The sequence below is a fragment of the Pleurodeles waltl genome, chromosome 1_1 (genome assembly GCF_031143425.1).
Source record: "Pleurodeles waltl isolate 20211129_DDA chromosome 1_1, aPleWal1.hap1.20221129, whole genome shotgun sequence".
NCBI lineage: Eukaryota > Metazoa > Chordata > Amphibia > Caudata > Salamandridae > Pleurodeles > Pleurodeles waltl.
Genome location: NC_090436.1, coordinates 27679300 through 27706486, shown reverse-complemented (window position 1 = coordinate 27706486; position 27187 = coordinate 27679300). Strand labels below are relative to the sequence as shown.

Here is a 27187-nt window from a genome sequence, read left to right as displayed (position 1 = left end):
TTCGCTTTGCCAAATACGGAACATGTTTTTCTTAAACGCAGCCACCTGAATATTAAAGCTTAATGCGGTGCTTTTAAAATACAAATGTTTCTTATGTCCTAAGATGTGGGGTGGGCAGGCAGGGCTGCCCTGCTCCCCCGGACTGTGTCTGTCTGTTTCCCCCAAAGCCACTGATGAACTCTCCAAGGGGTCAGCTTTTCCTTAGCGCATCAGTTCCGATCTGGGGGGTGAATAGTCAGTGGTTTGCGGCTGCAGGTCTAGGCCCTTGGACAACCCCATCCTGTTTCCAGTCCGGGATGGGCCGTTTGTGCATTGAAGAAGCGCCTCTGCGCTCACAGACCCAGACCTACTGCACATCCGGCCCGAGTGCCACGTGCAATGCACCACAAGCATCATTTATCAAGTACCTGCCCATGCCTCAGAGCGCCAAAAGCTGGAGCGTGCATAGCAGCTAAGCATACCCCCGGCTGCTAGAGTGCACGAGCTGCGCTTGGAGACCAGCAGCAGGGAGGAAGTCCCAGGAAGCAACCTGCAATAGAACAGCGCCACCTATCGGCAAGCGGCGCCTTTGCAGCAGCAGAGGCTTCAGCGAGCAGGCAGGAACTCCAGGCATTTATTGGACTTTCTGCTCCTGCAACTACGTGAGTGTGTCCGGGCCCAGCCTCAGGAGAACTCTGTGTGTGATTGTGGGGTATATGATGTGGGGCATAGCATTCTCCCCATAAACAGAACAGGCTGCTTCCAGGGGGTGCATATATGGGGTGTTGCTATAATATGAACAGAAAATGGTTCTTGAAGGCTAACCACGTCAATGGTGTTCATTTTATCGATCTCAGTAGCATGAAAGGACGAGTAAACCCTGCAGGAGTTCGAACCTCTGACTAAGGAGCTCATCACAGACACCCGGACAGGATGCATAGGCCCCTGAGCCATAAATGCTGTCCGTGTCCTGTTCTTTTTAGCTTCTTTTGGGACAGAGGAAACAGAGGTTCAATTCTCCTTGTTCAAATCCTTCGGGGAAAATTTTGAGAGGAAATTCAGTTTTGAAATATGCGGCCCCATTATTTCTTTAGTCCAAAAAATTAAGAAGGTCAGACAACTAAAACGAATTTACAACGACAAATGTGATGGACATTTGATTTTTAGTTGGTAAGTGAAAAGAATGTTGGGGACACGAAAATTAGGGAACCCAGAACCAAGAAATAAATCAATCAATCTATCTATCTATCTATCTATCTATCTATCTATCTATCTATCTATCTATCTATCTATCTATCTATCTATCAATTCAATTCAGACTCTGGATGAATATATCAAGCTTGCTCTGAAGTCAGGAGGCCAATAGACAACCACCAACACACTTCCTCTGCTGGACGTAGCACCGTCCATCCACTCTCTTCTTGCCATGTCCACATTATTGAAGTCTCTTGTCCTATAGTGATGCAGTCCCTCGTGGCGTGTGCTGAAGATGCTGATCTGTATTGTATTGCAATTGGCTATATATGCACATACAATCTCTGGTCAGGCTGTGAAGCTCTTTAACGCCGAGCAGCATGCAGGTCCAGAGCTCTGGGTTAGTTCGTTTCAGTAGTTATTACTTATGCACATAAGATAATAAGTGTGTTTGTAAAGTGTACATTAACCCTTGAGGAGCCTCTTGGCACTACCGACAGATAACAGATGTTTATTGTTACCCAACTCAATGGTACTCATTTTATCGACCTTGGAAGGATGAAGGTAGTGGGTCCATCAGGATTTGTAGCTGTGGCTCTCAGGTCAAACTCAGGTCCCTAAAGTGGGTGAATTAATCCTTTGAGCCACCAGACTGTGCTCTCTTGCAGCATACATAGAAAAAAGGATGAAGCCTTTCCGGATTGTTTTTAGGCAGGAAGGTGCCCCTTCCTGGACAAAACAATCCTGCCTGCAACGCAGACACCCTCGCAGCATGGTACAAGAGTGCCAGCATTGGCACCAGGCAGGCAAAAGGGTGCCAGCGCAGGGGGAAATGACAGGAATGCCCTGTGTGCTGTAGATACGGCATCTTCATGCCCTTTTCCTGTGACGCAGGGCAGTGCATCAAGGTCACTTGCTGCCCCACATAAATATGGGCCTTAGTGATGAGTCATCCACTGAGGACCCAGGCATCTCTCAGAGCGGTCCAGGGTAGGCGAAGAGAGGTTAAAAGCCACAAGGCAGTGGAGGAACTGTGGGGTAATCATATCTAGGCCTTTTATAATGCCTAAAAAAAAAAAAAGTAACAAGGCCGTCCAGCAAGAATAAGGCATGTTGAGATGTGCAGGCCACAGGGAAAAACATGATTGTGCGGCTCCAGAATTTTCTACACACATAATCCATCATCTGCTGCATAATTTACTGACTGCAACAAAATATGTTGGTAGCAAACCTATTGAAAGTTAATAAAATTGCTGCCCACTGGGCTGATTCCCTCAGACTCATTAGTAAAGTGTATTGCTCACCTTCAACTGTTAATTGTTCTAGTCAGAAATTAAAGGGGTGAAAACCTTAGACTATGTAAACCTCTAAGTTTGATGCACTGATGGAAGTTTTTTTTTTTTTTGCATCCAAAAAAACCTTTAAATATTTAAATGTAATTCAAACAGAGTAAACAGAAAAAGTTCTTCATTGTCAGATTATTTTTTTTGGTTTGTGATTGACACAAGTTCCTAGTCACGTTCCTGCCTCATGATCACTATATAATTTGACGTTCCTTGCTGCATAATTGGTTCCTTGCTGCATAATTTGGTCAACGCAGCTACTTAATGTGCTCCTGCACAACCGCATAATTCCTGTGGCCTGTGTTTTATAGAAGATGTAACCACGAGGCCTCCAACAACAAGCATCAGCAAAGCGAAAAGGTTGTGCCTATACATGACCTATTGGCTTTGTCTATGCACGTTAGCTATGTTGCACATCACCATGAATGCTGTGCAGCTTGGTTGAAAGTAAAAAAAAAAGTGCTTTGATGCACCCAGCGCAAGATGGGAGATGGGCGAAGGGGGTAGGTGCAAGCTAAAAGAAAAAAAAAAACTCCCAAAAAGCACCACCAGTGAAAGGACTCCCATTGATCAAAGAAGCAGTACTTCAGCCATGCTCTAGGGGAGGGACAAACAGACGAAAAGGAAGTGAAGCCACTGCTTGCTGACCAAAGAGAGGAAAGGAAATTAGAATGACGATGAAGTCAACCAGTGGTGAGCAGTGGGCGGGCTCTAAGCCCTGAGTAAGTAAACAAATGTCTAGCAAGTGACAGTGCATGTGCTGTCTCAGGCAAGATGTGAAAATGCATAATGAAAGTAAGGCGCAAGAAGGGGTAAACATGTCAGTCATGTGGGGTGTGTGTGCGAAGCCCAGGCGAGAGCTGAGGTGGTTACAAAAGGAGCAAGGGAGGGAGACAGATAGAGAGAGGGAGGCAGGTAGAGGGGGAAGAGTGTCATAGAGGCTGTGAGGTGAAGGGGGAGAGCGGGGGCGGGATGAAGGGCCCCAGAGTTGTAGAGACTGTAGACCTGTAAAGAGGGTGAGGAGGGAGAGGGGGAAGGAGAGAGGGCAGAGAAAGACTGGAGTGAGAGAAGAAACCAGAATAAAGAGAGGTGGAGGGGGTTGTAAAGGGAACAGAGAGAAGAGAGTGAAACAGAAACAGAAGAAGAGAGAGGAGGGAGAGGGGACAAGAGAGAGAAGAAACCAGAATAAAGAGAGGCGGAGGGAGTTGTAAAGGGAACAGAGAGAAGAGAGAGAGTGAAACAGAAACAGAAGAAGAGAGAGGAGGGAGAGGGGACAAGAGAGAGAAGAAACCAGAATAAAGAGAGGCGGAGGGAGTTGTAAAGGGAACAGAGAGAAGAGAGAGAGTGAAAGAGAAACAGAAGAAGAGGGAGAAGGGAGAGGGGAGAAGATACAGAAGGACGGAGGGAGAGAGAGTAGAGACCCAGGAATGAGGGATCGAGGGGCAGAAGAAGAGAAAAATGAAAGAGTGTAACAGAGTAGAGAAAGGACAGAGATGGATACTGTGAGAGGGGATGAAAGCAACGAAAGAAGAGCTGGGGAGGAAGCACAGTCCAGAGGAGAGAGGGATTCTGAATCAGTGGAGGAGCGAAAATGATGGAGACAGAAAGTGGACGAGGCAGGAAGCTGGAGAGAGGTGGAAAGAAACCTTGGTTGTGGAAACAATGCAGTGCAGCTTTGGGGGTCTCAGGATGGCACACCGTCTTCAGTGCTGCCCCCTAGCGGCTTGTGTGTCTTGGAAGGCAAGTGTTTGAATCCAAGCAGGGCCGCCTCAGCCATTCATCCTTCAAACTATTCATACTACGAGTGCCATTTAGCAGGGCGACAGCAACTAATAAATATACGAGCCCACCTGTAGCAGCCTCTAGGACCCTCTTAACCCCTCCAGCGCCGGAGCCCCCACCTTTCAGGCCCAGCTGAGACCCCCGCCGTGCACAGAAGTTACTCCATCTTGGTGGGGAAAGAACCCTGAGTTGATTGGATCTGCGTCTCTCAATCCTCCAGAAGGCGGCTCCCCTCTGGGCGTGTTCTGCACATGGGTTTCAATGTTTTATTTCCCTAAAAGTGGCTTTAAATGCTCCCAACTTCTGGTTGTGAAGCTGACGCAGGAGGCACGCCATGTGCCGAAGATCACACAACAAACAGAAAGTGATACGAAGTGAGGACTTTTAAACCTGGACCAGCTGTCCTAGTGTTTGGTTCTAAGCTGTCTCATTCCGCCATCTTACTTATTCAGCTAAGAGAACTCTGCATACCTTTTTAATACACATGCGAGGAGCACACATGCACCTTTGTAGTGGTGGGGAAAGTTTTGTTTCTCATGTTTCCTAAAGCACCATTTGCCTTGGGTTCACCTCTTGCACTTTAACGGAGGAGGGCTCTTGTGCAAGGTTACTCTGACACTAGAAACCCTCACTCCTTGGAGCTCAGTCCCAAACAGTGCTAGGAATGGAAGGACTACTGGTGGAGGAGGAGGGACCATGTCTGCACCTGGGGTGGCTGGAGGAAGCAGCATCGCCAGCCGGAGGGGTGGGAGAGCTCCCCCTAGAGCTGGCAGCAGTGATTCCTCTCCAGGTCTATCTCCAGAGGAGCTAGGAAGCTCCAGTTGGAACTAGCCAGGCTCAAAACCCAGGCAGCCAAGGGAAATCTTGCCTTGCAGGAGAAAGAAATGATGTTCGCCCAGGAGCTGAAGTTGAGAGAGCTGGAGATGAAAGCCAGGAGGGTTGAGCCCAGCTCGATGGTGGCAGAGAAACTATCATGTCCAGTACTGAAGAAAAGGTCCACATACCCCGAGACTGAGGGGCGGATTTAGGAACCCCTGGCGCCTCCTTGCGCCACTTTAGCGCATTTTGTTTACGCTAATGTGGCCCAACGCGGCCAAAACCGCCACACTAGATTTACAAAGTGGCACAATGCATGCATTGCGCCACTTTGTAACCCTTTGCTCTACATTATGCCTGTGCCAGGCATAATGTATGCAAAGCGGGCGTTCCTCCTGTAGAGGGGCGAAAAAATGGCGCAAAGAAATCTAAGGGATTTCTTCACGCCATTTTTGTCTGCACTTTTTTAAAAGGAGGACACCATGGGCCTCAAGAGGCTTTGCAGGATTAACTTCAACATTTTTAACGCTAATCCTGCAAAGTTCCGAACTAGCATAAACATTTTTGACACTAGTTCCCTAACTACCGCCATGCTGCGCCATATCTTAGATACGGCGCACACATGGGGGCATAAAGGGGGGGTGCTAGAAAAGTGATGTTGCACTATGTGCAGCGCCACTTGTCATAAATCTGCCCCTTCATTTCTAAGGAGGGGGGTGCACACACCAGTGGGCTCGGGCATATGAGGTCGCTCCAGAAGTACGCAGGGTCCCGAGGAGGATTGGCGAACTGGCATGGGCAGTCATATTCCTGGTGGTGGGAGGGGCACTCTACTGGCTCTAGGCGGAAGTGACAGGGAGGGGTGTACCCCACGGAGGATGCCCAGATTAGGGCGTATGGAGTCACCCCAGAGGAGGGTAGGTTGAGTTTCAGGGCCAGTCAGACACTGTCTAACCAGATGGGGGTTGTGCCGGGTACTTTTTCAAGGCACTGAATGGTTGGGTGAAGAGTAGTATGGTGAACCCACATGAGGGGCCGTACGATTTAACTGCTGGAGAGCGTATGTTCAGTCACGGTTTTCCAGGGCTACGCGAACACCAGCTGGAGTTCTCTGACCACAGGGAGCTCGCACTGGAGGCAGGCCTCTGGGCGAATGCCAGAGTGTCTGGGATTGCATTGGGGATTGATCCCACAGAGGATGGCTCAGGTTTTCCCAATCAGAGTACAGGGGAGGGTTGCAGTGACCCAGACAGGTCCCAGTGGAGAAGGGGGGAGAAGGGTCCCTTGTCCTTTCCAGGAGGAGGGGGTGGGTGCGGCCAGAGGCTGAGGGTGCCCTGTCTTCAGCCTCATTGCGTGGATCACTCTCCGAGAGGGCACACACAGGGGGACCTGGTCTGTACTAGGAGGCCGTTCACTGATTGGAGACCCATAGAGTCAGGAGCACTTGGAGGGGCAGGCAGTTGTCACAAGTGTGTTACCAGTTCTGGTGTCTGGCAGCACCACTCTGGAGAGGAGGGTGCAGAAGTCTAGTTGGAGGGGTGAGGGGGGAGATAGTCCCCAGAGGAAGAACCAGTGGGTCAGGGGTTGCCAGTTCTGAGGTCAGAGCATCCCAGGAATGACCCTGTTGACGCCTCTTTTGGCTTGGGAGGGCTTGATACTCTGTCACATGGACAGGAGTCAGGAGACCGGCACCAGGCAAACTCTCACACAACATATGAGACGTGTTTCCCTTGCGGGTGGTGTAACGCCCCTAAAATTCCTGCCTTGCCAGGCACATGCTCAGCCCTGGGTACAGACCCTGGGTTGGGGGACCAGTTGCAGGATAGCACTCCTGAACTGGTGGCTGAATTGTGCAGGATGGCTGCCACAAGTGCCCCGGCAGCTGTGGATTCTGGGGGTACCACTCCCAAAAAGAGGGTATAGAGCCCCAAGAAGTGGAGCAGGGTGGGGGGGGAGACTCACCCCTGACTCCTGTCCGGCCTATGGGTACAGACTCTGAACTGGTCGGAGGGAGAGTGGACAAAGGGTGCTAGTCACCTGGGGTACCAACGCCCCACTCGGAGAAACCACAGAGGTGACAGGTCCCTGGAATGGCTGAGGCCTGGCTCGCCTCACTGACAGCTGTCAGTGGCCACTGTGGCTTGCTGTCCTGGTGGACTGAGTTGCCCCTAGGGGGACAGGAGTCACAACCAGAGGGTGGAATGGGCCACACTACTACGTTGGCTACGGTGGTACTGTCTGCCCCCTGGGACACATCTGTGACCAAAGTAAGGTTAGGTGCTGCACAGATGGGGTCCACAGGTGGGGAGAAGGGTTCCCCATGGGTTAGCTCAGTGGGCCCTGAGATTATGGACAGAGGAATCCAACTGGGTTCAGAGAGGCGTAGAACTGGAATATGCCCCTCCTCTTGCGGGCCAGAGTCCATCTTCTATCACACTAAGCAGGGAAGTCCATCAAGGTATTTATTGGTCTACCCTGGCTTTAGGGTGGAAGGGGGTTGTGTTGGTCCTTGCCCTTTTTGCAGGGTTACCCCTGAACTTTTTGCCTTCTTCCTCCAATTTCTTTTTTCTTGTTTTGGTTGGCTGTAGGACTCTGGGCACTTTACCACTGCTAACCAGTGCTAACGTGCATAGGTTAGAAACACATGGCCACCGAGATAAGCCAGACTGCTTGAGCCAAGCTACCAAGGGGGTGAGCAGGGGTTATCTTAGCTGTGTGACCCCCTTACCCTGACTAGAGTGAGATTCACTCACCTTGGACAAGGTACAAACCACTGCCAGCTAGAGACCCCATTACTCACACACACATTCTGCATTCTTGAAGTGCATGGACGTCTCTTACATGGGAGGGTTGAACATAGTGAAAAGCCTGCCTCCAAGTCAGTTTCTCCCAAGTACTTGTGAGGATGTGCCTTTGTTCCTTTTTATTGCATTAGCCCATAGGAGATAACAGGCTCCCGATAGCTACCAGCCAGGATGATACTGAAATAAAAGTATGGCTGATGGCCCTTTAAATCAGGCATTTGTGTGTGTGCAAGACTGGAAGGGAAAATAAGAAAGCTTCCTTGCTGCCTGCACATTGCTGTACAAACCGGAATGCAGACAACTTGCTGGTGCTGCTGAATTGTGTCCTGGTGTCAGAAAATAACACTAGGACAAATTTTGCATATTTGTTTGGGTCACCCAAATACCAGACCTGGCCCAGAAATGGCTGCGAAACCGGGATCTGCATTATCCCCCTATATTCCAGCACTGGTCCCAAACAGCCATTAGAAAACCGTGAGACAAAAATACTCCAATGGACCAATCCAGTATCTCATAGACGATTTTTCAAACCAATGGCTAAAGGTTTCAGAACAAAATGGGCCAATAGCTGAAGGGGGCTGAACGAAAGCACCTTGAAGGAGGAATACAACGCAGTATGCGCTCCATGAATGGAACAAGTGCAGAACACCAAACCTTAAAATGGCCAAACAGAAATGATGGTAAAACAAATGTGGCGTGCACCGATTTTCACCAGAAAAGGGGTTCACCAGACTGGGTTCATCATCTTGGCGAATACCATTTGAGAAGAGAATTTCAAGGAAATCCGTGTGGCAGAAAGCAGTCTCGGAGAAGCTGTCAACACATTTCATTGTTGTTGATTTCTCATGCAACCTTTTAAATGGAAGAGAAAGCGAGCGACCAGGGGGTTTAAAACCCATTACTCTGTGAACCAACCCTAGTGATCTGATAGGGCGGCTCACCATTACCTGCATTTTGTTCCCTGTGATGGATAAGTACCTTTCCAGGAGACATGAAACAAAGGATTCGTGTACGGCAAGGTTAAGCTTGGATTTTGGGGAAACGCCCATTTTGTATCGTATCATCAGCTCCTACACTAACAAGAACTCACTCACAGGAAGTCACTCACTGGGGTAGATCATGCTTTCACGGTCGCGAAAGAGCAACACTTAAGGCTCTGGGACTCCCTGGTGGATCTCAGACATGATTCCTTTGGCTTCATTAGAAATAGCAAAGTCCCACAGAAAAATGCAAGAATCTCTTTTTAATTTGGTTTGGAAATCTTACTTAGGGCTTTATGACGAAAAAAGCAGCAATTCTCCCTAACTAAGAACATCACCAAATGACCTTTACTCGGGTTTCCGCTTTGTACCTTGTGGAGTGTAATTTGCAGCAGCCGCCGGCCTGGTCTCTCTGCTATCTGCTCCTCTGATGACTCTGCACAGCCCTCCCTTGTATCTCTGCATCCAGACTCGGCTCTTTTGCTTCATCTTTCCTTACCTTTGCCATTTATACCCCATTCTTTTTTTATTGTCTTGTTTCTTTCCCGATGGGTTTTACTTCCCTGGCCTGAAGAAACATCACCCCCTTCCTGATGGAACTCCAGGGGCTCCGCTGGCCACCCGCTCCATCCTCAAACCCAACTGCATCATCTACAGAGCCATCACGGCTGGCACCCAGATCTACCTGGCTGGGCACCCCTGGCACCCCTGGGCACCCCTGGGCACCCCTGGCACCCCTGCGCACCCCTGGCACCCCTGACACCATGGCACCCCTGGGCACCCCTGGCACCACTGGGCACCCCTGGCACCATGGCACCCCTGGGCACCCCTGCATACTGGCTGCCATGGTAACAGCAGACCAGTGACTAACAAAAGAAAGAACAAGGCACCTAAGGAGACATGGACAGACATCCCTGTATCCATCAGGACTGCCCTCACCCTACTCCAATGTGGGCACGAGCTGAAGACACACCTCTTTAAAGAACACAACATCACAACGTAAAAACACTCCACAAACCAGCTGAAGACACACCTCTTTAAAGAAAACAACATCACAACGTAACAACACTCCACAAACCAGCTGTTGTAGGGAACGAGCTGAAGACAAGAACACATCACAGCGTAACAACACTCCACAAACCAGCTCAAGACACACCTCTTTAAAGAACACAACATCACAACGTAACAACACTCCACAAACCAGCTCTTGTAGGGAACGAGCTGAAGACAAGAACACATCACAGCGTAACAACACTCCACAATCCCGCTCTTGTACGGACGAGCTGAAGACACACCGCTATAAAGAACACAACATCACAATGTAACAACACTCTACAAACCAGCTCTTGTAGTGAACGAGCTGAAGACAAGAACACATCACAGCGTAACAACACTCCACAAACCAGCTCAAGACACACCTCTTTAAAGAACACGACATCACAACGTAACAAGACTCTACAAACCAGCTCTTGTAGGGACGAGCTGAAGACAAGAACACAACATCACAACCTAACAAGGCTCCACAAACCGGCTCTTGTAGGACACACCTCTTTAAAGAACACAGCATCACAACATAACAAGACTCCACAAACCAGCTCTTATAGGGAACGAGTTGAAGACACACCTCTTTAAAGAACACAAAATCACAACGTAGCAAGACTCCACAGACCAGCTCTTGTAGGGACAAGTTGAAGACACACCTCTTTAAAGATCACAACATCACAACATAACAACACTCCACAAACCAGCTCTTGTAGGGACGAGCTGAAGACACACCTCTTTAAAGAACACAACATCACAACGTAACAACACTCCACAAACCAGCTCAAGGCACACCTCTTTAAAGAACACAACATCACAACGTAAAAACACTCCACAAACCAGCTGAAGACACACCTCTTTAAAGAAAACAACATCACAACGTAACAACACTCCACAAACCAGCTCTTGTAGGGAACGAGCTGAAGACAAGAACACATCACAGCGTAACAACACTCCACAAACCAGCTCAAGACACACCTCTTTAAAGAACAAAACATCACAACGTAACAACACTCCACAAACCAGCTCAAGGCACACCTCTTTAAAGAAAACAACATCACAACGTAACAACACTCCACAAACCAGCTCTTGTAGGGACGAGCTGAAGACACACCTCTTTAAAGAACACAACATCACAACGTAACAACACTCCACAGACCAGCTCTTGTAGGGACGAGCTGAAGACACACCTCTTTAAAGACAACAACATCACAACGTAACAACACTCCACAAAGCAGCTCTTGTAGGGACGAACTGATGACACACCTCTTTAAAGAACATAACATCACAACGTAACAACACTCCACAAACCAGCCACTTCTCCAATCACAAACTGACTGCATCTGTGCTTTTGACTCTCTACAGAGCTCCACCTCTTTTGAGTTAGGTGTGCACTTTACAAATTCGACATACATACTCACCAATATTAAAGTACTGTGAAGAAGGATTCAAGCATTGCTGAGTAGAATGATTAATCCCCACTGCACATAGGAGTACATTTACAAACATTTTGTTCTGGGTTAGGGTCACAAGAGTAATGCTAACCAGCACAAAATCTGTTTTTCCTAATTTACTTTCCAGTGCAAAACCTGTTTTGAGATGAAAATCACCCTAAAAGTACGCAAGGCAGCGCAAAGCACTGCTTTGCGTTACTTAGCGCTGCGGGGGCCTTACATGGGTGATACCTGGGCATTCGCATGCAACCACCCGTGCCTTTTGAAGCAAATCCCCATCTACAAACAATAGCAGACGTGGTTTAATGCCAAACGTTAATGCCACTTGAAAGCAGGTCTTTAAAGGAGAAATGTTTTCATTTCTCATTTCTTTTCCGACATTGCATGCGTACTGGACAGTACTGCACACATACAAAGTAGGAAAAGTTTTAAAGTGTGTGTGTGCAAAACCTATGCTAAGCTCACGCATACACCTTCAGACTATTGCGCAAAGGTGTGTATGTGGTGCTCAGCAGCAAAATTCTGCACCGGCGCTAGGGAGAGGGGAGGAGAGAGCGGTGTCTCTTGCTCCCTGCCCGTCACGCAACGCAGGCTTTTTGGCTGCTGCGTTGCCTTGCCCGATGGGTTTTGTAAACCTGGATCTGAGAGTGTGAGGACTTCAAGGGCTAAAACAGGGCCATGATGAACAGGGTTAGAGTGCAGGTGGCTCCGCAACCAGACACGCCTAGCCATTTTCTTGTTTTCTTTCGGCACTCATATGGGCAACTTATCAATGAGCAAAAGCAAATAAAGGTCCATCTAGGGCAATGTCCCCCATGTTCATACAGATGGAACTGCCCATTAGTGACATTCTGCAGAAGAGTGCACTACACAGAGGCAGTCCTGGACTAGCTCACTTTGCAGATGAGTGTCCAACTGCCAAACCCTAGTAGGGGATATTGGGCTCTGATTTATCCTTTATCTGTCCCTAACATCCTATCTGAACAACCAAGATTTGCATAAAGCATCATGCATCATGTAAAATGATGCAAATTTCTTTTATAAATGGGTGCTGTCTTTGTGTGTGACAAGAGCTTTTTAAATAAGAATAGGCAAAGCTAATAGGGCTCTATAATACTTACTATGCCTTTCTCAAAGACACCCTGTAGCACATCAAATCTATTTTATTATAATTGGTATCAAAACCTTATCACTTCAAGCAATCACAGCTTAATTGGAAACATCACAAATATTGCCAACAATTCATTAGATTCTTCACAAACATTAAAAAAAACAATGTAAACCTAACCAAGCAGACACATCATTCATACTCTAATATCATTAAAAGCTGGGGAAACAGATGCCCAACACATGTGGTGCAATATCTTCAGTCAAACGTCTTCCCCACCTTCACTCTAAATGTCATAGGGTTCGTCTTCTAAGCCACTCCTTCTTCCAGTTTTTATCAACAAAGGACCCATATTTCGGGTAACTCTTTTCAAGCCTTCATCAGTATAACATGTATATCAAGACCACAAAGAATCCAGAATGCAGCAGCCAGAGTCATCCTGGACACCCCCGTAGATAGTTGAGGATCAGGAATTGTAGCTACTGAAATGATATCAGGAAAGGTGGAAATACAACCACAAAAGAGACCGCACACAGTATGTAGCTAGACCTGTGGCACCAAAAGATACGTCGATAAGAAATGAAAAAATAAACATAGACGAATAAGTATATGTTGCCCTGATGAAGGTTTGAAAAGAGTGGCCGAAACTATGGATCCCTAGTCAATAAAAACAAGAAGAAAGAGTGGATTAGAAGAAGAGCCGTACAACATGTGTTGTGAATGCAGAGAAGACATTTGAACAAGGATCATGCACCACGTGTGTTGGAGCTCTGTCTGTCTAACTTTCAGTGATATTAGAGTATGAATGATGTGCCAGCTTGGTTAGGTTTCTATTGTCTTTTTTATGTGACACATCAACAAACCAATGGGTGGAGAGGGCTGGCTGAAAGCCTCTAGAAGTAAGTTTGTTACATAAACAATTTTAGTAAATCAAAAGATCTTGGCTAATGCCAGACCTAAAAATTGTAGCAAGGTGAAGCATGGCTTTTGGCCAGTATCAATTAACATGAACTATAAGGCCATTATCACCACTGCGACCCCTTCTGCAAAAACACCAAGTGCGCTTACACTTTCAGGGACTTATCAAGTCTATAACTAGGTCTATTTAATAATTAAGATATATAGGAACTTTTTTGAGCTCGGCATGTAAAAATAATGCAGGCACATTTTTACCTCCAAGATAGAGCCCGTGTGCAAAATGTATTCCAAGTGAATCAGTGTGACACACAAGAGAGATAAAGAGGGCGGGAAACAATATTTCCTCGAGGGATGTCACACATTATCTTGAGCACTGCCACATTTGAATTTGCCGACTGTCTTTCAGGGATGAAATATTTAAATGTGCAAAACAGTAAATTTTGTGGTATAAAGTACTCCTTAAGCAGGCCTTAAAATCTTGAGAACAAGTTCCAGAGAAGCTGTGAAAATAAGTTACAAAATGATTGCATGGGCAGCAAAAGGCTTTGTAGGTAAGCTGATACATAAATAATTCTGCTAGTCCAGCCTGTCTGGATGACCACATCTGAAGGACCCTCCCCGGTATTGTCCCGCAACCCCTTGGTTCTTTTGAAGCAAAGCTCAGACATGGTACCAAAGTGAAGGTGTTAATCATGGGTTGACATTGATGTTTCTAAGATTCAAACCAGAACACCTTGAATGGTTGGTGATACTTTGTCTGATTCCTGTTTCTTTGCAGGGCCAGAGCTGCTTTACAGTGTGTCCTTGACCCAGGGCCCATTAGCACCCCCAGGAGTACTCCTGAGAAGGTCCCAGCATCATTAGGAGATCTGCAGAACCTCAGGGATGGCTCTGCAAAGGGCCTCTGAAAGGACCCCTCTTATAATGTTGACATGCTTTGAAGACTCCTTACCACGTGCCCACATTTGTGGGGCACAGGTTTACAAATGCCCACCTCCCCTTCAGCGGCAGGTGTTGAAAGACCAAGATGATTATGAAACAATGCCGCCTTGGCACAGATTTGTAGTTTTTAGGTCTGTGTTTCCACAGTGCAGCTGCCAAACTGATCTATTGCTAACAATATGCATAGAGTGGGCTTTGGTCACCCGTTCCTGCCTCTGGCTTTCTCCAATCAGCCTCTTGCTGATAATGGCTGGAGAGTTTGTCAATCATGTCTTGGCTAAAAGTAGGTGATAACTTCCTCTCCGCCAGTAGAGTTGGCCAAATTTTGGCCACTCCGCGTTAAGCTTGAAACACTGACTTCCAGCCAAATTCCACCAACCCCTGTGTGACTGAGTTTTTTCTTGCATGTGCCTTGCCAATGGTAAGTTGGTCGAGTGTGAGTGAGAATTGGCACCCCTAGCACACTTTTTGGGACCTAGGAGGGCCTTTACGGTTGCAAGCAGTTGCGACTGTTCACTGTGAGAAAGCTACTGCTCGAGTATAAAATCTACTCGAGCGGAAGAAAAATCAGCTTAAGCAGCACAAAGAGCTGATTCCTCCCCTTCATGGAACTCCGCAGAATCTCGCAGAGTTTTCATGTAACTCCGCAGCATTCCACGGAGGTAAAATCCGTGAGTTCCGCCCACACCTAGCCTTGGCTCAGCTTATTGTAGAATTCAACTGGCCCCAAGAGACATTTTCTGTTCCAACCAATCTATTGCTGGTATCTTGTGAGACTTTTTTTATGTGAGGTGAAAGGTTTGGCGAAAAAAATAGTTTTTTGAGGCACCAGTCAACTATTGTTAGCTATAAAAGCATAACTTCACAGATATAGAATTTATCAAAATCTCATGAGAAAAGAAAACTGTGATTTTACAGACCTTGAGAATGATATAGTTTCACTCATTGAGACACACTGACATTCAAATGTCATTATTTATCTGATCAAAACACTTTTTGAAGGACAACCTTGCATCTCATTCAAGGATGTCAAGCATTTTAATCAAGGATTAAACAAGTGTTCGGGTTAAAAGTAGCACTCTTTTTAGGCAAAGACTTCTTTCTTTTGGGCCAAATGTGGCACACATTCGTTGCAACAATGACACTCCTTCGAATGAATCACATTCTGCATTTGGAACAAGAATGAGATTCATCTACTTAAAGAATGTCACTCATCTGGGGAAAGAATTTCACTAATTTGGACCAAGGATGTTACTCCCTTGGACAAAGAATGTCACTCATAAAGCCCAAGGTTGTCACTCATTTGGACCAAGAATAACCATTGTTTCAATCAAGAATGTCATAACTTTGGACCAATATTGTCGTTCGGATGTTTGAAACAACAATGTTAGTCATTATGCTAAGATTATCACTAACATGCTCTTCCTGTTCTTAGAGTATCTGCAGTGCTTAACTTGAGCCGGTGTTTGCAAGTGGGACGTATTTTAACTCATCACATTTTGACCAGGAGAAGGAAAAACATAAAATTGGAAAAGGGAAAATAGGAGAAAAGCAGAAAACAGTGACGAATAAAGAAGAGATATGAAGTGAGATAAAAGGGCAGAGGGTGTTTGGGGTGGGTTAAAGAGGCGTGAGGTGGAATTCAGCCTGCATGTTCAGCAGCAGGACGGTCTATAGCGCCTACCTCGTGCCTCTGCGCACAACACTCCTTACAAATTAAGCGCCGAGTAGCCTCATAAACCGAAGTGTGTTCCGAGCCATTAGCCAGTCACGCAGGCATCAGAAAGGTCCTGGTTTGATCACACGTTTGGCGAAAGGTCAGTAACCTCTTACCTCTGGGTCACAGCTTAAATCAAATAAATGAGTTAAATGACCATTATCGCCCATCGAATTTCTAGTTGTTTAATGTCAACTGAGTTAGCAGTTTCACCCCAGTGAGCAGATGACGGGTGGAAACTTTAACAAACAAAAATAAATCAAGCGCACTGAAGTGACCAGGGAGGCAGGCATTTTGGCAGCTGTGGGGAAGGGGCCAGTGGTTGCCCGAGGTCGGAATCTGCCACTTTTCACTTTCATCAGTACGGGGCCAGCTGCGTTCCGCCTGAGCCCCGCCTCCCCTGACCCCATCACCACATTCATTAGGAAAAGCGAAAAACACTTAACAAGACAAAACAAAAGGTGACTCGAGGAGACAGGGAAGCGGTGAGGGGGCAGAAATATAAAGAAAATGGAAAATATAAAGGAAATGGTATATGATAGCAGCACTGAAACAAAAAGAAACGAGGAGAGGGAGAAATTGAAAAGGAATAAGAAAAAAAGAAAAACATTGCAAAAGAGAAAAATATGGACAATTATATAACTGCACACAAACACACGTGCTGTCGGACACTCTTCCCTGTCTGTTTCAGGGAACCCCACCAGTTATATCACTGACCCTCGGTGTGTCACCCTTACCAACCCCCCCTTAGAAGTCACTTCCTGCGTGTGCAGGATCCCCGGGTGTGCCCTTCCGCAGCACAGACTGACTCGCTTCCACAGACCAGCACTGGGGCTCTGGTGATTCCTGGGACTAACCTTTCTGATAAAGGCCCAGATTTACTAGATTTTGAGTTAGGGTTGTGTCACTTTTGTTGCCACACATGCAAAATCCTTCAGCGTACTTACTCGGGCACGCAAAGGTTGTTTACCTAGCTTTGCGTGGTTTAATAAATACAGTGTATAGCGCTGCCTTGTGTTATCTTGCTCTGGGAAGGCGCTACATGGGAGGAGCATGGCAGTTCCCGTGCATCCACTGGTGTATTTTTTACACAAACCCAGATTTAACAAGCATTTTCAATGCAACGGGTCTCGCATTTGCGCAATCACACTATGTAAAATGCAGCGCGATCGCGCTGCGTGGAAAATAAACAGATAAAGTAGTGCGGACCCCAGGCTGAAACCATCGAGCCTCGTATGTTTTCAGAAGTTTACCGGTGCTGTGTAGGTGGGCTAAACACCGGAAAAGGCATGACCTATGCAGGCCTTTCACAAATGAAAGCAAGCAGATTTTAAAAGGCAAACCCACGAACCAATGTAAGTGACTGAAGTGGCATGGGCGTGGTTGGAAGCCCAAAGAGAGATTACAGAATGGACGGAGGCCATAAAAAGGCTTGTAAGCTTGAATTTTCATCAGAATGGTGCGCCTACCCAACAGAGTGTATCGTGGATAAATATGTTTATTTCTCCTGGATGGTTACCCTGACTATGGGTGAGGCACTATGCAGTGCACAAAGAAAGAGGGAAATGCTTTTTAGGATTGCTTTTGCGCAAGAAGGTGTGCCTTCCTGCACAAAAACAATCCTGCCCGTAATGTAGGCCCGCTTACGCCGCCTTGATAGAACGATGCCCCCATTGGCGCTAGGCAGCCTCAAGTGTGCCAGCTCAGGGAGAGAAGTAAAGAGCGTCGTATCTTAGTAGATGTGGTGCTGTTCAGCTCTCGCCCGTTCATGCAGCGCAACGCAGCACAACAACTGACCTAATGCATAATCACCAGCAGTCTGTGTTAACTGATAAATGTGCATCTTTTCTTTGATGCCAGTTGGAGTTTAGCAAAATAAGGAGCCAAATATAGGAAAATAATACACCCATATGAAAACATTAGCATTATTCAACAAATATATGCAGAAATGTGCAATTATTTAAGGAGGTGTCAACCCATTTTTAACTCTTTAGGATGCCAGTCTGCTCAGCTGTTGGCCTGGAATTCATGAATCACAGCATGGGGAGTCATGCAAAAGATGCCCAACTTTCTGTATTCTTTAACTTTTAAAAATAATACAGACAGGAAACACATCATTTTCTATCTGCATTTACCTGCTAAAATCATTAAAAACTGAAACATGGGAGCCTTTGCTATAATATACATTCCCGTATTTGCATATTTTTGTGTTTTCGTATTTTTAAAGGGTCAGTAGTTTTTAGTTTTTTTAAAGGGTCAGTGTTTTTTTTTATTTCTAAGGGTCATTGTTGTTGGGTTTTATTTTGTCACACGAACATTTGAAGTGGTGCTGAAATACATGGATATATTTTATAAAATGGTTCTATTTTTGTAAAAAGATGTAATGATTCTATTTGAAATAAATACTAAGATGTGGGACAGTGATCTGCACTAAAACTCACAGAACGATGCCACAGAGGGAAACCACTACTGCATGATTACTCTTACATTTGGAATAAATTCATCTTTTATTTGGAGTTGACAAAAAATTGGAATACCCACGGAAAATTGCAGCAATGCAGTTTTCAGGAGTACTTGCATATGGTGTACACTCACACACGTGTAAATACTTAGCAAAAGTGAATTGGCACTTGCTAAATTTAATTTTCACGTGACTCTTCTGAGAAACTTCCTTCCTCATCTTTAACACCTGTTTGAGATGTTCTCTCCCCATTCTCACTCCAGGTATAGATACTCATCCTTTACAGATGAGTATTTATTCATCTCTACATAGATCAATCAATCAGAGATTTGTACAGCGCAGCTAATCACACGTAGGGTCTCAAGGCGCTGTTTGTTGACGTGCTGCTCAGTCGAAGAGCCATGTCTTGAGGTCCTTCGTGAACTGCTTCAGTGATGCGGTCTGCCTGAGCCTGAGAGGTAGTGTGTTCCGTGTCCGGGCTGCGAAGTAGGGTCTTGGGAACGGCTGCAAGGGTGCCCTGGGAGGAACGGAGACGCCTGTTGGGTACATAGAAGATGAGGCCGTGGTTGAGGTATGCCGGTCCTATGTTGTGTAGTGCCTTGTAGGTGTGAATCATGAGTTTGTATGTGATGCGTTTGTTGACTGGAAGCTGGTGTAGGTCTCTGAGGAGGGAAGAGATGTGCCTGTGTCGGGGGAGGTCAGGATGAGTCTGGCTGCGGCATTCTGGATTATTTGTAGTCTTGATTGGCGTTTCTTTGTGATGTCGGCATAGAGTGCGTTGCCGTAGTCCAGTTTGCCAGTGACAAGTGCGTGGGTAACTGTCTTCCTCATGTCGGATGCAATCCACTTGAAAATCGTCCGCAGTAGTCGGAGGGTGTGGAAGCTTGATGAGGAGACACTGTTAACTTGGCTCATGGATAGAGAGGAGTCCAGGAGGATGCCCAGGTTGTGTGCGTGGTCCGTGGGGGCAGGGGCATTTCCAAGTGCATTGGGCCACCAGGAATCACTCAAGGCAGAAGGGGTGGAGCCAATTACGAGGATCTCTGTCTTGTTGAAGTTGAGTTTGAGGCAGCTGGCCTCCATCCATGTGGCGACTGCTCTCATCCCGTTGTGGAAATTTCTCTTGGCCTTTGCAGAGTCCTCAGGCGGGGAGAGGATCATTTGGGTATCGTCGGTGTAGGAGATGATGTTTAGCCCCTGTTGTTTGGTCATCTTGGCTAGCGGGCCATGTAGATGCTGAAAAGCGTCCCTTGGGGCACTCCGCAGCATGTGTCTTTGGGTTGTGACGTGAACGGTGGTAGTCTGACACTCTGTGTTCTTCCGGTGAGAAAGGGCCTTATGCAATCCAGTGCTTTATCTCGGATGCCGGCGGTGTGTAGTCTGTCGCAGAGGGTGGAGTGGGAGACAGTGTCAAACGCAGCAGAGAGGTTGAGGAGGATGAGTGCGGCCGTGCCCCTGTGGTCGTGTATGATGCGTATGAGAATGTGCGTGACAAATCTGGGTGAAAGCCACACATTCTCAAGGTTCTGGGCCTTTACCAAATCTCAGAGGCACCCCCCGACTCCCACTAGCTGCCTGCTTCGGGGTGGATTTATTTACACATGTCACTAGAGCATAGTGTTATAACATTTATGAGGTGAGACAACAACACATCAGAAATGCACATTCATGTTTTGTGAATACAAAATCCTTAACAACACTTGAAACGCCACATTTCACACCTAGGATCAGCTGTGGTTTGTGGGCTGCTCTCAGCACACATCACATGAGGCCATTCCTGGACAAAGGGTTCAAGTTCACTTGTTAGGCCTTCTTGAGGATAGCATCTTTGCCAAACAGATAGCTGCATCTTCATATGTGTTGGTTAACACCATAGAGATCACATCATAACAGTGGCAACTGACAGCCTTTGGCTCTCGGTGTCATCGGCCCTCTCAGGTTGGGTGCCGAAGCTTAGCTTTTAAAGATGCCTGGTCTGTTTATCAATCGAAGGATTCCTGGGATTTTATAATAATAAATCTGACCGTATTTTAATCTTAGAGGCTGGATGACGCCGCTAATAATTAAATTCATAACATTTTGAGCCAGTCACATTCCTTGGTGAGAAACGGTTTAAGCCCTGAAGAAGCCCGGCTTTGATTCTGTGAAACGTGTTGTCTGCTCTAGCTCCGGAGAATTGATAAGAAAGAAGGCAGAGATGACTCTTTCTTGCTTTTGAAGAATGTTATTAACTTTTAGAGGACTTTTGTAAATATTGAAGATGTTTTGTGTAATGTGTAAATATGGATAATGAATAACCCAGGGTTTTTAAAAGCAGCTACTTTGTTAGATGGATTAGATTGACAGATACAATTGATTGATTGATGAAGTGGTTTCTCTCCACCTAAACCAGTAACCTGAGGCACATTTTTTTTACTGAAGTTCGCTTCGAGTGGGGGAGGGGCAGTTCCCAGGGGGCTCCCAACAGACCTAGGGTGCCGGCCCTGCCTACCCCTAGCCCTCCCTCCCAACCCAAGGCAGGCCCCCCAGGCCCACATGTGTTCCCGCCAAGAAGCCCCCTGATGGCTAGGCGACCGCCCACTGTCTGTCGGGGTCAGAGGTCACATAAACATCCCGCTGCAAGTTCAGTTCCAGGGCTTTCTCAGGGGAAAGGAGGGGGCGGCCTGTGGGAACGAGCCCTCCCTGCCGGGTCTGTGCTAAGCCAAGAGCTCGGTGTCTGCGCCAGACCCCCCATCACCCCCCACCCCCACCTCCCGCTCCTCCGGGCCCTTGGGAAACGTCCGGTTCTTGGTCCCCGCTCCCAGTGCACCCTGCTGAGGTCACATCTTACAGACATTCCTGTGGCCCAACAGACACCAGGAGGCTGTGCTCCGCTGACAGACACCAGGAGGCTGTGCTCCGCTGACAGACCCACCGACAGACACCAGGAGGCTCTACTCCACAGACAGACACCAGGAGGCTGTGCTCCGCTGACAGACACCAGGAGGCTGTGCTCCGCTGACAGACACCAGGAGGCTGTGCTCCACCGACAGACACCAGGAGGCTCTACTCCACAGACAGACACCAGGAGGCTGTGCTCCGCTGACAGACACCAGGAGGCTGTAATCCACTGACAGACACCAGGAGGCTGTGCTCCGCTGACAGACACCAGGAGGCTGTACTCCGCTGACAGACACCAGGAGGCTGTACTCCGCTGACAGACACCAGGAGGCTGTGCTCCGCTGACAGACACCAGGAGGCTGTACTCCGCTGACAGACACCAGGAGGCTGTACTCCGCTGACAGACACCAGGAGGCTGTGCTCCGCTGACAGACACCAGGAGGCTGTGCTCCGCTGACAGACACCAGGAGGCTGTGCTCCACCGACAGACACCAGGAGGCTCTACTCCACAGACAGGCACCAGGAGGCTGTATTCCACTGACAGACATAAGAGGCTCTACTCCACAGACAGATACCAGAGGCTCTACTCCACTAACAGACACCAAGAGGCTGTACCCCACTGACAGACACCAGAAGGCTGTACTTCACTGACACACACCAGGAGGCTGTACTCCACTGACAGACATTAGAAGCTCTACTCCACAGACAGATACCAGAGGCTGTACTCCACTGACAGACACCAGGAGGCTGTACTCCACTGACAGACATAAGAGGCTCTACTCCACAGAGAGACACCAGGAGGCTGTACTCCACTGACAAACACCAGGAGGCTGTACTCCACTGACAGACACCAGGAGGCTGTACTCCACTGACAGACATCAGAGCCTGTACTCCACAGACAGATACCAGAGGCTGTACTCCACTGACAGACATCACAGCCTGTACTCCACAGACAGACACCAGGAGGCTGTACTCCACTGACAGACATCAGAGGCAGTGCTCCACCAACAGACACCAGGAGGCTGTTCTCCACTGACAGACACCAGGAGGCTGTACTCCACTGACAGACATCAGAGGCTGTACTCTACAGACAGACACCAGAGGCTGTACGCCACTGACAGACATAAGAGGCTCTACTCCACAGACAGACACCAGGTGGCTGTACTCCACTGACAGACACCAGGAGGCTGTGCTCCACCGACAGACACCAGGAGGCTGTACTCCACTGACAGACATCAGAGGCTGTAGTCCACCGACAGACACCAGAGGCTGGCACACACTGTACCACAGCCCACTCCACAGACAGACACCAGAGGCTGGCACACACTGTACCACAGCCCACTCCACTGACAGACATCAGAGGCTGTACTCCACCGACAGACACCAGGGGCTGCGACACACTGTAACACAGCCCACTCCACAGACAGACACCAGAGGCTGGCACACACTGTACCAAAGCCTCCTCCACTGACAGACATCAGAGGCTGTACTCCACTGACAGACATCAGAGGCTGTACTCCACCGGGAGACACCAGGAGGCTGTACTCCAGTGACAGACATCAGAGGCTGTACTCCACCGACAGACACCAGAGACTGGCACACACTGTACCAAAGCCTTCTCCACTGACAGACATCAGAGGCTGGCACACACTGTACCACGGCCCACTCCACTGACAGACACCAGAGACTGGCACACACTGCACCACAGCCCACTCCACTGACAGACATCAGGAGGCTGGCACACACTGTACCAGAGCCGACTCCACCGACAGACACCCAGAGGCTGGCACACACTGTACCACAGCCCACTCCACTGACAGACACCAGAGGCTGGCACACACTGTACCACGGCCCACTCCATCGACAGACACTAGAGGCGGCCACACACTGTACCACAGCCCACTCCACTGACAGACATCAGGAGGCTGGCACACACTGTACCACAGACCACTCCACTGACAGACACCAGGAGGCTGGCACACACTGTACCAGAGCCCACTCCACTGACAGACACCAGGAGGCTGGAATACACTGTACCAGAGCCCACTCCACTGACAGACACCAGAGGCTGCTACACACTGTACCACAGCCCACTCGACTGACAGACATCAGGAGGCTGACACACACTGTACTAGAGCCCACTTCATTGACGGACATCGGGAGGCTGGCGTACACTGTACCAGGGCCCACTACAGACATCAGGGCAGGCTCAGTGTATCAGCGTCTTCCGTTACCTATAGATATCAGGGCAGGTTCAGTGTATGCGTGGTATCTTTCACCTACAGACATCAGGGATGGCACAGTGTACCAATGCCCTCTGCCCCCTACAGCCATCATGGCTGTCACCGTGTACCAATGCCCTCGGCCCACTTACAGACGTCAGGGCAGGCTCAGTGTATCAGTACCTTCTGTCCCCTACAGACATCAGGTCAGGTCAGTGTATCAGTGCCCTCTGTCCCCTACAGACATCAGGGTGGCTGGCAAAGTGTACCAATGCCTTCTTTCCCCCTACAGACATCAGCGCTGGCTCAGTGTAGGCGTGGTCGCTTTCACCTACAGACATCATGGTTGGCACAGTGTACCAATGCTCTCTGCCCCCAACAGACATCGGGGCTGGCACAGTACCAGTGTACCAGTACCCTCTGCCCCTTACAGACATCAGGACTGGCACCGTGTACCAGTGCACTCTTTCTTCTACAGACATCAAGGCTGGCACAGTGTACCAGTACTTTCTGGTCCCTACAGACATCAGGGTTGGCACAGTGTAACAGTTCCCTCTGCCCCCTACAAACATCAGGGCAGGCACAGTGTACCAGTTACCTCTGCCACTTACAGACACCAGGGCTGGCACGGTGTACCAGTGCACACTTTCTTCTACAGGCATCAGGGATGGCACCGTGTACCAGTGCCTTCTGCCCCCTACAGACATCAGGGTTGGCACAGTGTGCCAGTGCCCTCTGCCCCCCACAGACATCAGGGCTGGTTCACAGTATAACAAAGCCCAGCCTCTACAGACATCCAAGAGAACCCAATCCCAGTAGACTCGAGACCCCACCTCTCTCCCATCCAGACATGTGATATTTGACTCTCGGTGTCTGCCCCACACTCACGTGAAGGTCCATTTCCGGATTCGGCCGGGCCTCTGCAGCACAAGCCTCGACGCAGGGCAACTAACGTCGTTAATGCCCGCACTCTGTGCGCTCTGATTGGCTGAGTCAGTGTCAGCATTTAAGAGGGGATATTTGCAAGAGCAGCGGTGGCGGTTTCCGTGACATAGACGGCTAGCGCTTGTTCACTTCAAGGCGCTTCGCCATAGATGCCCGGGGTTCGGCAGGACACTTTCATGTTACCTTTTCCAGATCCCTTTGTATTGCTGCTTCATTTCTGTTGGTCATAGCTCCGCCCTCTTTGTGAGTCCCGTCAGGTTTGTGTTTGTACTTGTGTCAATCATTCATACTGTTAGTATTCCGTACTTCATACTTCAAATCAATATTTTGTCCTTTCCGAACGTGGTGCCCTCAGGCCTTTGTAGACCTGTGCCAGTGTTTGAGTTTTCAGCTTGTTTGTCTTTATCCCGGTGTTTTTGTTTTTAATAAGTATGCTGAGGGTGAGAGGCGAGGGCGTTAATACTCGTTATGGCCCGCTGGAAGGATGAAAGGTCGCGTCTGGGTGGGATTTACACCTGTGAGCTTGTGGTCGCACACAGACCCTGGATCAGAGATCCCGTCAGCAGCGCACCCCGAGGACCAGCCACAGTCACATAGGGTCAACCGTGAGAAGGGGATGTAGCCTAGCGGCCAGAGCGCCCCCTTTCTTCCTGGAGAACCAGGTTCGAGTCCCCGCGTCGGCTCAACATCCTGTGATCCTGGGCAAACCACTGAGTCTCCCCGTGGCTGCCCAAAATGAATGTGTGCTTGTGTCACGTCACTGGTGCTCGTGCAAAGCGCTCCGACACCTTCGGTGGGGTTGGCGCTATGTGCAGCCGAGGCGAGCCAGGGGCTCTATCGCTGCCCAGGAGGAACCAGGGAGGGATGGAGGCCGGGATGCAGGATCGGGCCGCGGGAGCATCTGCGCTCTCTGCTTACCGGGGACTCAAAGTGCGGGGATGGGCCGACATTAATTATTGATGCAAATCGCAGCCTTTTCTAGTAAATGAGAGCGGCAGTTACCGTAAGCGGCCTCCTGAGCTCGGGGCCCTCTCCGTAGCGGCGGAGCCAGGACCGTCTAATGCAATTACCGCCTCCCTGCTCGGAACAGGCTCGGCGCTAAAAGCCATCTTAGGGAGAGGCGGGCCGAGAGCCTGACGTCACCCATCAAAATACCCTGTGGCCTATTGTAGAGCAAGAGCCTGACGTCATTCCATCATGGAACCTTCTGGGGTGTTCTAGATCAAGAGCCTGACGTCATCGCCCCACCGTGGAACCTTGTGGTCTATTGTATGGCAGGAGCCTGACGTCATTCCATCATGGAACCTTCTGGGGTATTCTAGATCAAGAGCCTGACGTCATCGCCCCATCATGGAACCTTGTGGTCCTCTTTAGACCTGGATACTGACGTCATCATCCCATCATGGAACCTTGTGGTCTATTGTATGGCAGGAGCCTGACGTCATTCCATCATGGAACCTTCTGGGGTGTTCTAGATCAAGAGCCTGACGTCATCGCCCCATCGTGGAACCTTGCGGTCTATTGTAGGGCAAGAGCCTGACGTCATTCCATCATGGAACCTTCTGGTGTATTCTAGATCAAGAGCCTGATGTCATCACCCCATCATGGAACCTTGTGGTCCTCTTTAGACCTGGAGACTGATGTCATCATCCCATCATGGAACCTTGTGGTCATCTGGAGCCTCACGTCATCCCATTATGGAACAGTGCAAGTATTGTAGAGCAAGAGCCTGACATAATTTCATCGTGGAACCTTGTGGTCATCTGAAGCCTCACGTCATCCCATCATGGAACCTTGTGGTCCTCTTTAGACCTGGAGACTGACGTCATCATCCCATCATGGAACCTTGTGGTCATCTGGAGCCTCACATCATCCCATTATGGAACAGTGCAAGTATTGTAGAGCAAGAGCCTGACATCATTTCATCATGGAACCTTCTGGTGTATTCTAGATCAAGAGCCTGACGTCATCACCCCATTGTGAAACCTTGTGGTCTATTGTAGGGCAAGAGCCTGATGTCATTCCATCATGGAACCTTCTGGTGAATTCTAGATCAAGAGCCTGACGTCATCACCCCATCATGGAACCTTGTGGTCCTCTTTAGACCTGGATACTGACGTCATCATCCCATCATGGAACCTTGTGGTCTATTGTATGGCAGGAGCCTGACGTCAATCCATCATGGAACCTTCTGGGGTATTCTAGATCAAGAGTCTGATGTCATCACCCCATCATGGAACCTTGTGGTCTATTGTATGGCAGGAGCCTCACGTCATTCTGTCATGGAAACTTCTACGGTATTCTAGATCAAGAGCCTGACGTCATCGCCCCATCATGGAACCTTGTGGCCTATTGTAGAGCAACAGCCTCACGTCATCACCCCATCGTGGAACCTTGCGGTCTATTGTAGGGCAAGAGCCTGACGTCACCCATTATAATATCCTGTGGTCTATTCTAGAGCAAGAGCCTGACATCATCGCCCCATCATGGAACCTTGTGGTCTATTGTATGGCAGGAGCCTGACGTCATTCCATCATGGAACCTTCTGGTGTATTCTAGATCAAGAGTCTGATGTTATCACCCCATCATGGAACCTTGTGG

At 48.6% G+C, this 27187-nt stretch overlaps 1 protein-coding gene across 6 annotated transcripts in view; it reads right to left on the bottom strand.

The window, feature by feature from the left end:
• The window catches only part of LOC138258764 (transcription factor COE3-like), a 408817-nt gene that overhangs the window by 326629 nt on the left and 55001 nt on the right, over positions 1-27187 (bottom strand). The window lies entirely within an intron of this gene.